Source organism: Triticum aestivum, chromosome 2B (assembly GCF_018294505.1).
Source record: "Triticum aestivum cultivar Chinese Spring chromosome 2B, IWGSC CS RefSeq v2.1, whole genome shotgun sequence".
NCBI classification, from domain to species: Eukaryota; Viridiplantae; Streptophyta; class Magnoliopsida; order Poales; family Poaceae; genus Triticum; species Triticum aestivum.
In genome coordinates this window covers 190,042,129-190,055,329 of record NC_057798.1, presented here as the reverse complement: position 1 = coordinate 190,055,329, position 13,201 = coordinate 190,042,129, and positions in this window count along the sequence as shown.

Sequence of the window (13,201 nt, the reverse complement as noted above, 5' to 3'; positions counted from 1 at the left end):
GCATGAAGAGCTACGCAACTTTGAGAGGAACCAAGTTTGGACATTGGTTGAGAAGCCCGACAACAACCACAACATCATCGGTACCAAATGGGTGTTTCGTAACAAGCAAGATGAAGATGGACAAGTAGTTCGCAACAAAGCATGTCTCGTCGCCCAAGGCTACACACAAGTCGAAGGTATGGACTATGGTGAGACTTACGCTCCCGTTGCTAGACTTGAGTCCATTCGCATCTTACTTGCCTATGCTAATCACCATGATATCACCTTGTACCAAATGGACATTAAAAGTTCTTTTCTAAATGGTGAAATAGAGGAGGAAGTTTATGTTAAGCAACCTCCCGGCTTTGTCAATCCTAAGAAACCCAATCATGTTTACAAACTTCACAAAGCTCTTTATGGTCTTAACAAGCTCCTAGAGCGTGGTATAAATGCTTGACCAAGTTCCTTATTGAAAAAGGCTTTGAAATTGGGAAAATTGATTCCACACTTTTTACTAAAAGGGTTAATGGAGAACTATTTATGTGCCAAATCTATGTTGATGATATTATATTTGGTTCAACTTGTTGGGGAACGTAGTAATTTCAAAAAAAAAATCCTACGCACATGCAAGATCATGGTGATGCATAGCAACGAGAGGGGAGAGTGTTGTCCACGTACCCTCGTAGACCGAAAGCGGAAGCATTATGACAACGCGGTTGATGTAGTCGTACGTCTTCACGATCCGACCGATCCAAGTACCGAATGTATGGCACTTCCGAGTTCAGCACACGTTCAGCTCGATGACGATCCCCGGACTCCGATCCAGCAAAGTGTTGGGGATGAGTTCCGTCAGCACGACGGCGTGGTGACGATGATGATGTTCTACCGATGCAGGGCTTCGCCTAAGCACCGCAACGATATGACCGATGTGGAATATGGTGGAGGGGGGCACCGCACACGGCTAAGGAACGATCACGAAGATCAACTTGTGTGTCATGGGGTGCCCCCTGCCCCCGTATATAAAGGAGCAAGGGGGAGGGGGCGACCGGCCAGGAGGAGGCGTGCCAAGGAGGAGTCCTACTCCCACCGGGAGTAGGATTCCCCCCCTTCCAAGTAGTAGGAGTAGGAGTCAAGGAAAGGGGGAAGAGAAGAGAAGGAAGGAGGGGGCGCAGCCCCTCCCCTAGTCCAATTCGGACTAGGCCTTGGGGGGGCGCCCAACTTCTCCTCTCTCTTTCCCCTAAAGCCCAATAAGGCCCATATACTCCTCGGCGAATTCCCGTAACTCTCCGGTACTCCGAAAAATACCTGAATCACTCGGAACCTTTCCGAACTCCGGATATAGTCGTCCAATATATCGATCTTTACGTATCGACCATTTCGAGACTCCTCGTCATGTCCCTGATCTCATCCGGGACTCCTAACTCCTTCAGTACATCAAAACTCATAATATAACTGTCATCGAAACCTTAAGCGTGCGGACCCTACGGGTTCGAGAACAATGTAGACATGACCGGGACACGTCTCCGGTCAATAACCAATAGCGGAACCTAGATGCTCATATTGGCTCCCACATATTCTACGAAGATCTTTATCGGTCAAACCGCATAACTACATACGTTGTTCCCTTTGTCATCGGTATGTTACTTACCCGATATTCGATCGTCGGTATCCAATACCTAGTTCAATCTCGTTACCGGCAAGTCTCTTTACTCGTTACATAATGCATCATTCTGTAACTAACTCATTAGTTACATTGCTTGCAAGGCTTATAGTGATGTGCATTACCGAGAGGGCCCAGAGATACCTCCCCGCTAATCAGAGTGACAAATCCTAATCTCGAAATACGCCAACCCAACATGTACCTTTGGAGACACCTGTAGAGCTCCTTTATAATCACCCAGTTACGTTGTGATGTTTGGTAGCACACAAAGTGTTCCTCCGATAAACGGGAGTTGCATAATCTCATAGTCATAGGAACATGTATAAGTCATGAAGAAAGCAATAGCAACATACTAAACGATCAAGTGCTAAGCTAACGGAATGGGTCGAGTCAATCACATCATTCTCCTATGATGTGATCCCATTAATCAAATGACAACTCATGTCCATGGCTAGGAAACTTAACCATCTTTGATTCACGAGCTAGTCAAGTAGAGGCATACTAGTGACACTATGTTTGTCTATGTATTCACACATGTATTATGTTTCCGGTTAATACAATTCTAGCATGAATAATAAACATTTATCATGAAATAAGGAAATAAATAATAACTTTATTATTGCCTCTAGGGCATATTTCCTTCAGTCTCCCAATTGCACTAGAGTCAATAATCTAGTTCACATCGCCATGTGATTTAACACCAATATTCACATATGTATATGATTAACACCCATTGTTCACATCGTCATGTGACCATCAGCCAAAGGGTTTACTAGAGTCAATAATCTAGTACACATCGCTATGTGATTAACACCCAAAGAGTACTAAGGTGTGATCATGTTTTGCTCGTGAGAGAAGCTTAGTCAACAGGTCTGTCACATTCAGAGCCGTGTGTATTTTGCAAATATTCTATGTGTACAATGCTCTGCACGGAGCTACTCTAGCTAATTGCTCCCACTTTCAATATGTATCCAGATTGAGACATAGAGTCATCTGGATTGGTGTAAAAGCTTGCACCGATGTAACTCTTTACGACAGGCTCTTTTATCACCTCCATAATCGAGAAATATTTCCTTAGTCCTCACTAAGGATATTCTTGACCAATGTCCAGTGATCTACTCCTAGATCACTATTGCACTCCCTTGCCAACAGAGCAAGGTGTACAATAGGTCTGGTACATAGCATAGCATACTTTATAGAACCTATGACTGGGGCATAGGGAATGACTTTCATTCTCTTTCTATTTTTTGCCGTGGTCGGGATTTGAGTCTTACTCAATTTCATACCTTTACAACACAGGCAAGAACTCTTTCTGTGACTGTTCCATTTTGAACTACTTCAAAATCTTGTCAAGGTATGTACTCATTGAAAATCTTATCAAGCGTCTTGATCTATCTCAATAGATCTTGATGCTCAATATGTAAGTAGCTTTACCGAGGTCTTTCTTTGAAAAAAAACTCCTTTCAGACACTCCTTTATGCTTTGCAGAATAATTCTACGTTATTTCCGACCAACAATATGTCATTCACATATACTTATCAGAAATGCTGTAGTGCTCCCACTCACTTTCTTGTAAATACAGGCTTCACCGCAAGTCTGTATAAAACTATATGCTTTGATCAACTTATCAAAGCGTATATTGCAACTCCGAGATGCTTGCACCAGTCCATAGATGGATTTCTGGAGCTTGCACATTTTGTTAGCATCTTTAGGATTGACAAAACCTTCTGGTTGCATCATATACAACTCTTCTTTAGGAAAACTATTAAGGAATGCAGTTTTGACATCCATTTGCCAGATTTCATAAAATGTGGCAATTGCTAACATGATTCGGACAGACTTAAGCATCGATACGAGTGAGAAAATCTCATTATATTCAACACCTTGAACTTGTCGAAAAACCTTTTTGTGACAAGTTGAGCTTTGTAGATAGTAACACTACTATCAACGTCCGTCTTCCTCTTGAAGATCCATTTATTTTCTATGGCTTGCCGATCATCGGGCAAGTCCACCAAAGTCCACACTTTGTTCTCATACATGGATCCCATCTCAGATTTCATGGCCTCCAGCCATTTCACGGAATCTGGGCTCATCATCGCTTCCTCATAGTTCATAGGTTTATCATGGTCTAGTAACATGACTTTCAGAACAGGATTACCGTACCACTTTGGTGCGGACCGTACTCTGGAAGACCTACGAGGTTCTGTAGTAACTTGATCTGAAGTTTCATGATCATCATCATTAGCTTCCTCACTAATTGGTGTAGGAATCACTGGAACTGATTTCAGTGATGAACTATTTTCCAATTCGGGAGAAGGTACAGTTACCTCATCAAGTTCTACTTTCCTCCCACTCACTTCTTTTGAGAGAAACTCCTTCTCTAGAAAGGATCCATTTTTAGCAACGAATATCTTGCCTTCGGATCTGTGATAGAAGGTGTACCCAACAGTTTCCTTTGGGTATTCTATGAAGACGCACTTCTCCGATTTGGGTTCCAGCTTATTAGGTTGAGAACCTTTTTCGTATAAGCATCGCAACTCCAAACTTTAAGAAATGACAGCTTAGGTTTACTGCTAAACCATAGTTCATACGGTGTCGTCTCAACGGATTTAGATGGTGCCCTTTTAACGTGAATGCAGCTGTCTCTAATACATAACCCCAAAACGATAATGGTAAATCAGTAACAGACATCATAGATCGCACCATATCCAATAAAGTGCGGTTACGACATTCGGACACACCATAACGTTGTGGTGTTCTAGGTGGCGTGAGCTATGAAACTATTCCACATTGTTTTAATTGAAGACCAAACTCGTAACTCAAATATTTGTCTCCGCGATCAGATCGTAGAAACTTTATTTTCTTGTTACATGATTTTTCCACTTCACTCTGAAATTCTTTGAACCTTTCAACTATTTCAGACTTATGTTTCATCAAGTAGATATACCCATATCTGCTCAAATCATCTTGTGAAGGTCAGTAAATAACGATACTTGCCACGAGCATCAACACTCATTGGATCGCATACATCGGTATGTATTATTTCCAATAAGTCAGTAGCTTATTCCATTGTTCCGGAGAACGGAGTTTTAGTCATCTTGCCCAAAAGGCACGGTTCGCAAGCATCAAATGATTCATAACCAAGTGATTCCAAAAATCCATCTTTATGGAGTTTCTTCATGCGCTTTACACCGATATGACCCAAACGGCAGTGCCACAAATAAGTTGCACTATCATTATTAACTTTGCTTCTTTTGGCATCAATATTATGAATATGTGTATCACTACGATCGAGATCCAACAAACTATGTTCATTGGGTGTATGACCATTGAAGGTCTTATTCATGTAAACAGAATAACAATTATTCTCTAACTTTAAATGAATAACCGTATCGCAATAAACACGATCAAATCATGTTCATGCTCAACGCAAACGCCAAATAACATTTATTTAGGTTTAACACTAATCCCGAAAGTATAGGGAGTGTGCGATGATTATCATATCAATCTTGGAACTACTTCCAACACCCATCGTCACTTCCCCTTCAACTAATCTCTGTTTATTCTGTAACTCCTGTTTCGAGTTACTAATCTTAGCAACCGAACAAGTATCAAATACTCAGGGGCTCCTATAAACACTAGTAAGGCATACATCAATAACCTGTATATCAAATATACCCTTGTTCACTTTGCCATCCTTCTTATCCACCAAATATTCAGGGCATTTCCTCTTCCAGTGACCATTTCCTTTGCAGTGTAAGCACTCAGTTTCAGGCTTTGGTCCAGCTTTGGTCTTCTTCACGGGAGTGAAAACTTGTTTGCCATTCTACTTGAAGTTTCCCTTTCTTTCCCTTTGCCCTTTTCTTGAAACTAGTAGTCTTGTCAATCATCAACACTTGATGCTCTTTCTTGATTTCTACCTTCGTCGATTTCAACATCACGAAGAGCTCGGGAATCATTTTTGTCATCCTTTGCATACTATAGTTCATCACGAAGTTCTACTAACTTGGTGATGGTGACTAGAGAACTCTGTCAATCACTATCTTATCTGGAAGATTAACTCCCACTTGATTCAAGCGATTGAAGTACCCAGACAATCTGGGCACATGCTCACTAGTTGAGTGATTCTCCTCCATCTTTTAGCTATAGAACTTGTTGGAGACTTCATATCTCTCAACTCGGGTATTTGTTGTAAATATTAACTTCAACTCCTGGAACATCTCATATGGTCCATGACGTTCAAAACGTCTTTGAAGTCCCGATTCTAAGCCGTTAAGCATGATGCACTAAACTATCAAGTAGTCATCATATTGAGCTAGCCAAACGTTCATAACATCTGCATCTGCTCCTGCAATAGGTCTGTCACCTAGCGGTGCATTAAGGACATAATTCTTCTGTGCAGCAATGAGGATAAACCTCAGATCACGGATCCAATCCGCATCATTGCTACTAACATCTTTCAACACAGTTTTCTCTAGGAACATATCAAAATAAACATATGAAAGCAACAACGCAAGCTATTGATCTACAACATAATTTGCAAAATACTACCAGGACTAAGTTCATGATAAATTTAAGTTCATTTAATCATATTACTAAAGAACTCCCACTTAGATAGACATCCCTCTAATCCTCTAAGTGATCACGTGATCCAAATCAACTAAACCATGTCCGATCATCTCGTGAGATGGAGTAGTTTTCAATGGTGAACATCACTATGTTGATCATATCTACTATATGGTTCACGTTCGACCTTTCGGTCTCCGTGTTCCGAGGCCATATCTGTTATATGCTAGGCTCGTCAAGTTTAACCTGAGTATTCCGCATGTGCAAAACTGGCTTGCACCCGTTGTAGATGGACGTTGAGCTTATCACACCCGATCATCACGTGGTGTCTGGGCACGACGAACTTTGGCAACGGTGCATACTCAGGGAGAACACTTCTTGATAATTAGTGAGAGATCATCTTAAAATGCTACCGTCAATCAAAGCAGAATAAGATGTATAACAGATAAACATCATATGCAATCAAAATATGTGACATGATATGGCCATGATCATCTTGCGCCTTTGATCTCCATCTCCAAAGTACTGTCATGATCTCTATCATCACTGGCATGACACCATGATCTTCATCATCTTGATCTATATCAATGTGTCGTCACATGGTCGTCTCACCAACTATTGCTTTTGCAACTATTGCTATCGCATAACGATAAAGTAAAGCAATTATTTGGCACTTTCATCTTATGCAACAAAGAGACAACCATAGGGCTTCTGCCAGTTGCCGATAACTTCAACAAAACATGATCATCTCATACAATAACTTATATCTCATCATGTCTTGACCATATCACATCACTACATGCCCTGCAAAAACAAGTTAGATGTCCTCTACTTTGTTGTTGCAAGTTTTACGTGGCTGCTACGGGCTGAGCAAGAACCGTTCTTACCTACGCATCAAAACAACAACGATAGTTTGTCAAGTTGGTGCTGTTTTAACCTTCGCAAGGACCGGGCGTAGCCACACTCGGTTCGACTAAAGTTGGAGAAACTGACACCCGCCAGCCACCTGTGTGCAAAGCACGTCGGTAGAACCAGTCTCGCGTAAGCATACGCGTAATGTCGGTCCGGGCCGCTTCATCCAACAATACCGCCGAACCAAAGTATGACATGCTGGTAAGCAGTATGACTTGTATCGCCCACAACTCACTTGTGTTCTACTCGTGCATATAACATCAACGCATAAAACCTAGGCTCGGATGCCACTGTTGAGGAACGTAGTAATTTCAAAAAAAAATCCTACGCACACGCAAGATCATGGTGATGCATAGCAACGAGAGGGGAGAGTGTTGTCCACGTACCCTCGTAGACCGAAAGCGGAAGCGTTATGACAACGCGGTTGATGTAGTCATACGTCTTCACGGTCCGACCGATCCAAGTACCGAACGTACGGCACCTCCGAGTTCAGCACACGTTCAGCTCGATGACGATCCCCGGACTCCGATCCAGCAAATTATTGGGGATGAGTTCCGTCAGCACGACAGCGTGGTGACCATGATGATGTTCTACCGACGTAGGGCTTTGCCTAAGCACCGCAACGATATGACCGAGGTGGAATATGGTGGAGGGGGGCACCGCACACGGCTAAGGAACGATCACGAAGATCAACTTGTGTGTCATGGGGTGCCCCCTGCCCCCGTATATAAAGGAGCAAGGGGGAGGGGGCGGCCGGCCAGGAGGAGGCGCGCCAAGGAGGAGTCCTACTCCCACCGGGAGTAGGATTCCCCCCTTCCAAGTAGTAGGAGTAGGAGTCAAGGAAAGGGGGAAGAGAAGAGAAGGAAGGATGGGGCGCAGCCCCTCCCCCCAGTCCAATTCGGACTAGGCCTTGGGGGGGGGGGGCGCCCAACTTCTCCTCTCTCTTTCCCCTAAAGCCCAATAAGGCCCATATACTCCCCAGCGAATTCCCGTAACTCTCCGGTACTCCGAAAAATACCCGAATCACTCGAAACCTTTCCGAACTCTGAATATAGTTGTCCAATATATCGATCTTTACGTCTCGACCATTTCGAGACTCCTCGTCATGTCCCTGATCTCATCTGGGACTCCGAACTCCTTCGGTACATCAAAACTCATAAACTCATAATATAACTGTCATCGAAACCTTAAGCGTGCGGACCCTACGGGTTCGAGAACAATGTAGACATGACCGAGACACGTCTCCGGTCAATAACCAATAGCGGAACCTGGATGCTCATATTGGCTCCCACATATTCTACGAAGATCTTTATCGGTCAAACCGAATAACAACATACGTTGTTCCCTTTGTCATCGGCATGTTACTTACCCAAGATTAGATCGTCGGTATCCAATACCTAGTTCAATCTCGTTACCGGCAAGTCTCTTTACTCGTTACGTAATGTATCATTCTGTAACTAACTCATTAGTTACATTGCTTGCAAGGCTTATAGTGATGTGCATTACCGAGAGGGCCCAGAGATACCTCCCCGATAATCGCAGTGACAAATCCTAATCTCGAAATACGCCAACCCAACATGTACCTTTGGAGACACCTGTAGAGCTCCTTTATAATCACCCAGTTACGTTGTGATGTTTGGTAGCACACAAAGTGTTCCTCCGGTAAACGGGAGTTGCATAATCTCATAGTCATAGGAACATGTATAAGTCATGAAGAAAGCAATAGCAACATACTAAATGATCAAGTGCTAAGCTAACGGAATGGGTCGAATCAATCACATCATTCTCCTATGATGTGATCCCGTTAATCAAATGACAACTCATGTCCATGGCTAGGAAACTTAACCATCTTTGATTCACGAGCTAGTCAAGTAGAGGCATACTAGTGACACTATGTTTGTCTATGTATTCACACATGTATTATGTTTCCAGTTAATACAATTCTAGCATGAATAATAAACATTTATCATGAAATAAGGAAATAAATAATAACTTTATTATTGCCTCTAGGGCATATTTCCTTCACAACTAACCCTCATTTTAGTGAAAAGTTTGGGAAGCTAATGTCGGAGAAGTTTGAGATGTCTATGATGAGTGAACTCAAATTCTTTCTTGGGTTGCAAATCAAGCAAACTAAGGAAGGTACTTTTGTTTCTCAAACGAAGTACACCAAGGACTTATTCAAGAAGTTCAATATGCAAGAGTGGAAAGGTATGTCTACACCCATGCCTACTAGTGGACATCTTGACTTGACCAAAAATGGTGAACCGGTTGAGCAAAAGGTTTATCGCTCTATGATTGGTTCATTGTTATATCTATGTGCTTCACGTCCCGATATCATGCGAAGTGTGTGCATGTGTGCACGATATCAAGCTGCTCCAAAGAATGTCATCTTAAGGCCGTGAAAAGGATAGTGAGATACTTAATCCATACACCAAATTTTGGCATTTGGTATCCTAAGAGGGCCTCTTTCAATATTGTTGGCTACTCCGACTCGGACTATGCCGGAGACAAGGTTGATAGAAAGTCCACTTTGGGTACTTGTCAATTTCTTGGTAGATCTCTTGTGTCTTGGTACTCCAAGAAACAAAACTCGGTATCCTTATCCACCGCCGAAGCGGAATACATTGCCGCTGGTTCATGTTGTGCTCAATTACTTTGGATGACCTAAATTCTTAAAGATTATGGGATTTATGTGAAACATGTTCCATTGCTTTGTGACAATGAAAGTACTATCAAAATTGGTCATAATCCCGTACAATATTCTCGAATTAAGCATATTGAAGTTCGTCATCATTTCATTCGAGATCATGTTGCTAAGGGTGACATTAATCTTAAGCATGTTCGCACCGAAAAGCAATTAGCGGATATATTCACTAAACCTCTTGATGAGAAAGTGTTTTGCAGGTTAAGAGGAGAATTGAACATCATAGATGCTTCAAACTTGGAGTAGAAACTCCATTGGATACATGCAAGACATGAGCTTATGACTAATCCTTGATATTTCTCTTATGATGAAAATCTTATGTCTTGGATATATTTGCATCTTGCATGTTATATAACCCATGTAGGTACTTGGTTGGATCAAACTCCATGAGATTGTAATCTACTCACATCTTGAGCAATCTCTACATCACCAAGTTTCTACACTATGGTGGTTGAAGACAAGGAAGCACGGAACCATTCAAACATATCCTTTGACAAATTCTACGTTGAGCTTCATGATTGTCATTTTTGGATACACAAGTGCTCATCCTTGCAAGAACTAACCCATGTAGGTAGATGGACTCAAATTCCAAGTGGTGCTCCCAACTCTTGATGAGCTACACCAACCTTGAGCAACCCACACAAGTTCAACTACATGGACAACACCACCAACCAAGGTATGTTATTCCATCTTAGAGAAGCTTTACTCCAAGTCATGGGCTAAAGCAACTCGACAAGATGTGAATACATCAAGATGCTTAAACGAAAAATGGCAACCCCATTTTTAGCTTAAACGATGAGTATGACCTATGGTCAAGTGATTTCACTTGACTCCTAAGTCAATATACTCTAACATAGGTGACTTTGTCGCCGACCATCTCTAGATGAAGTTCTCTTGTGTTCTTTTCTGAGTTTTTTGCATTTGTCTCATGCATATTTGTTTCCTCTTTCAAAAAAAAACTTCATCTAGATTTCTTTCTGTTTGCTCTGCATTTTCTGCATCCAATTCATTGCATATCATTCCGTAAATTCCTTGCAAATCCTTGTGAGATCTTACTAGTCTAGTGAGCTGAGGTGACAAGTGTTTTCTCTGCGATGAACTCGGTTTCACCGATTTGTTGTTTTCGGTCCAACCGAATCCTTTCGGTACAACCGAAGCATACCACTCGGTGCCACCGATTTCACAATAGGAAAAACAGTTTGCCACTTATTCTGTGTTTCTTCTGATCCAGCTCCACTCAATGAATCTTGTCCTCTACAAGCATTACATTTATATAAATGCTTTGTACTGTGTCTCAAGGATCAAACCCTTCTTGGAAATTGATGTCAAAGGGGGAGAGAGAGATCACATCAAAGCTTATCACTTAGAGAGATCACATCAGAGAGAGAGAGAGAGAGTATCACCTCCACAGGGGGAGAAAGAGATCTCCAGGGGGAGAGAATACTCAAGTAGAAAGTATTTCTCAAGGATCCCAGATGCTTGGTGTTCAAGAGGAGAGATGCCACATGTCTTCTTGAGGGGAAAGACATGTTCATATGTGCTTATTTGCATTAGCTCTGTTCATTTATATCTTTTAGCTCCGATTTTCTGTTCCCTATCTTCTCCCAGTATCCCATGCTAGAGTCAGGGGGAGCAAGACATATAAGGGAAAGAAATCATTTAAATTCATTGCATATCTTTACTCTTGGGGACATGTCTAATCCATTGTGGTACTTAGTACTCAATCTCTACATGTCATCCCAGTATTGGTATTCTTGTGGTTTCTTCTGTTTGCTCTGGCTAGTAGATGCATCTGTGTTATCTAACCTTATTTTCACAGGTTCATTCCATCCTAAGCCAACTCAAGACTACAAGGTAAGTATATGCATCACAATCATGTGTATGAGGAATTCTTGATGATGTACATACTGTTTGCAAGAAGGACTCATGGGCATGAAGGTATTTTCTTTAATATTCTTTGCTCTGATGCATATGGCCAAGATACATGTAACACATTGCCTGCTCTATCATGGTTATGCTCTCACATGACTCTATATTCCATATTCACATGATTGCATACATGTAGGGGGAGCCTATGCTTGTTACATGTCTTTCCAAAGCTTTACTTGCTATTCTTTATATATTTATCTAAAGCTTTGATGTATGTTGTCATCAATTACCAAAAAGGGGGAGATTGAAAGCACAAGTGCTCCCTAGGTGGTTTTGGTAATTAATGTCAACATATCTCTTGTTGGACTAACCTTTTATCTAGTATGTTTCAGATAAGTTCAACAATGGAGTGGCATGGACTAAAGGATGTGGGAACTCCTTCAAGATGCTAAGGACAAATGATTGGCTCAAGCTTCAAGCTCAAGACTCTTCATTTTACATTTTAGTGGTCCAAGATCACATTGAGTCTATAGGAAAAGCCAATACTATCAATAAGGGATGAGGTGTTGCTTAATGAGCCTCTTGCTTCAAGTGCTTAGTGATATGCTCCAAAACCCTCAACTACTTCCCCACTTCCATACATATGACCTAAACCTAAAGTCAAACTTGGCCCCACCGATTCTTTCTATCCGGCGCCACCGAGTTCAGATGTCATAGCCACTGCCACAAACCCTAGACAAATCGGTCTTACCGATAGGGATCTCGGTCTCACCGAGATGGGATTGTAATCTCTCTATGTATGTCCATTACCAAAATCGGTCTCACCAAGTTTGAGCAATCGGTACTACCGAGATTACAATGCAAACTCTCTCGTTAACTTATTACCAAAATCGGTCCCACCGAGTTTGAGTAATCGGTTCCACCGAGTTTGCCTGACCAACTCTCTGGTTAGCTAATTACCAAAATCGGTCTCACCGAGTTTGTGTAATCGGTCTCACCGAGAATACGTTATGCCCTAACCCTAACCATATCGGTCCTACCGAGTTGCATGTCAGTCCCACCGAAAATCCTAACGGTCACTAGATTTACTAAATCGGTCCGACCGAGTTTGTTGATTCGGTCCCATCGAGTTTGGTAAATTGTGTGTAACTATTAGATTTTGTGTGGAGGCTATATATACCCCTCCACCTCCTCTTCATTCGTGGAGAGAGCCATCAGACTGAACCTACACTTCCAACATACATTTTCTGAGAGAGAACTACCTACTCATGTGTTGAGGCTAAGATATTCCATTCCTACCATATGAATCTTGATCTCTAGCCTTCCCCAAGTTGCTTTCCACTCAAATCTTCTTTCCACCAGATCCAAATCCTATGAGAGAGAGTTGAGTGTTGGGGAGACTATCATTTGAAGCACAAGAGCAAGGAGTCCACTTAAACTTAAAGAACCTAAAAACTGCAACTTTGATACTTAGTGTCTACAGCCCCCTCTAGACACCTCTTCTCAAG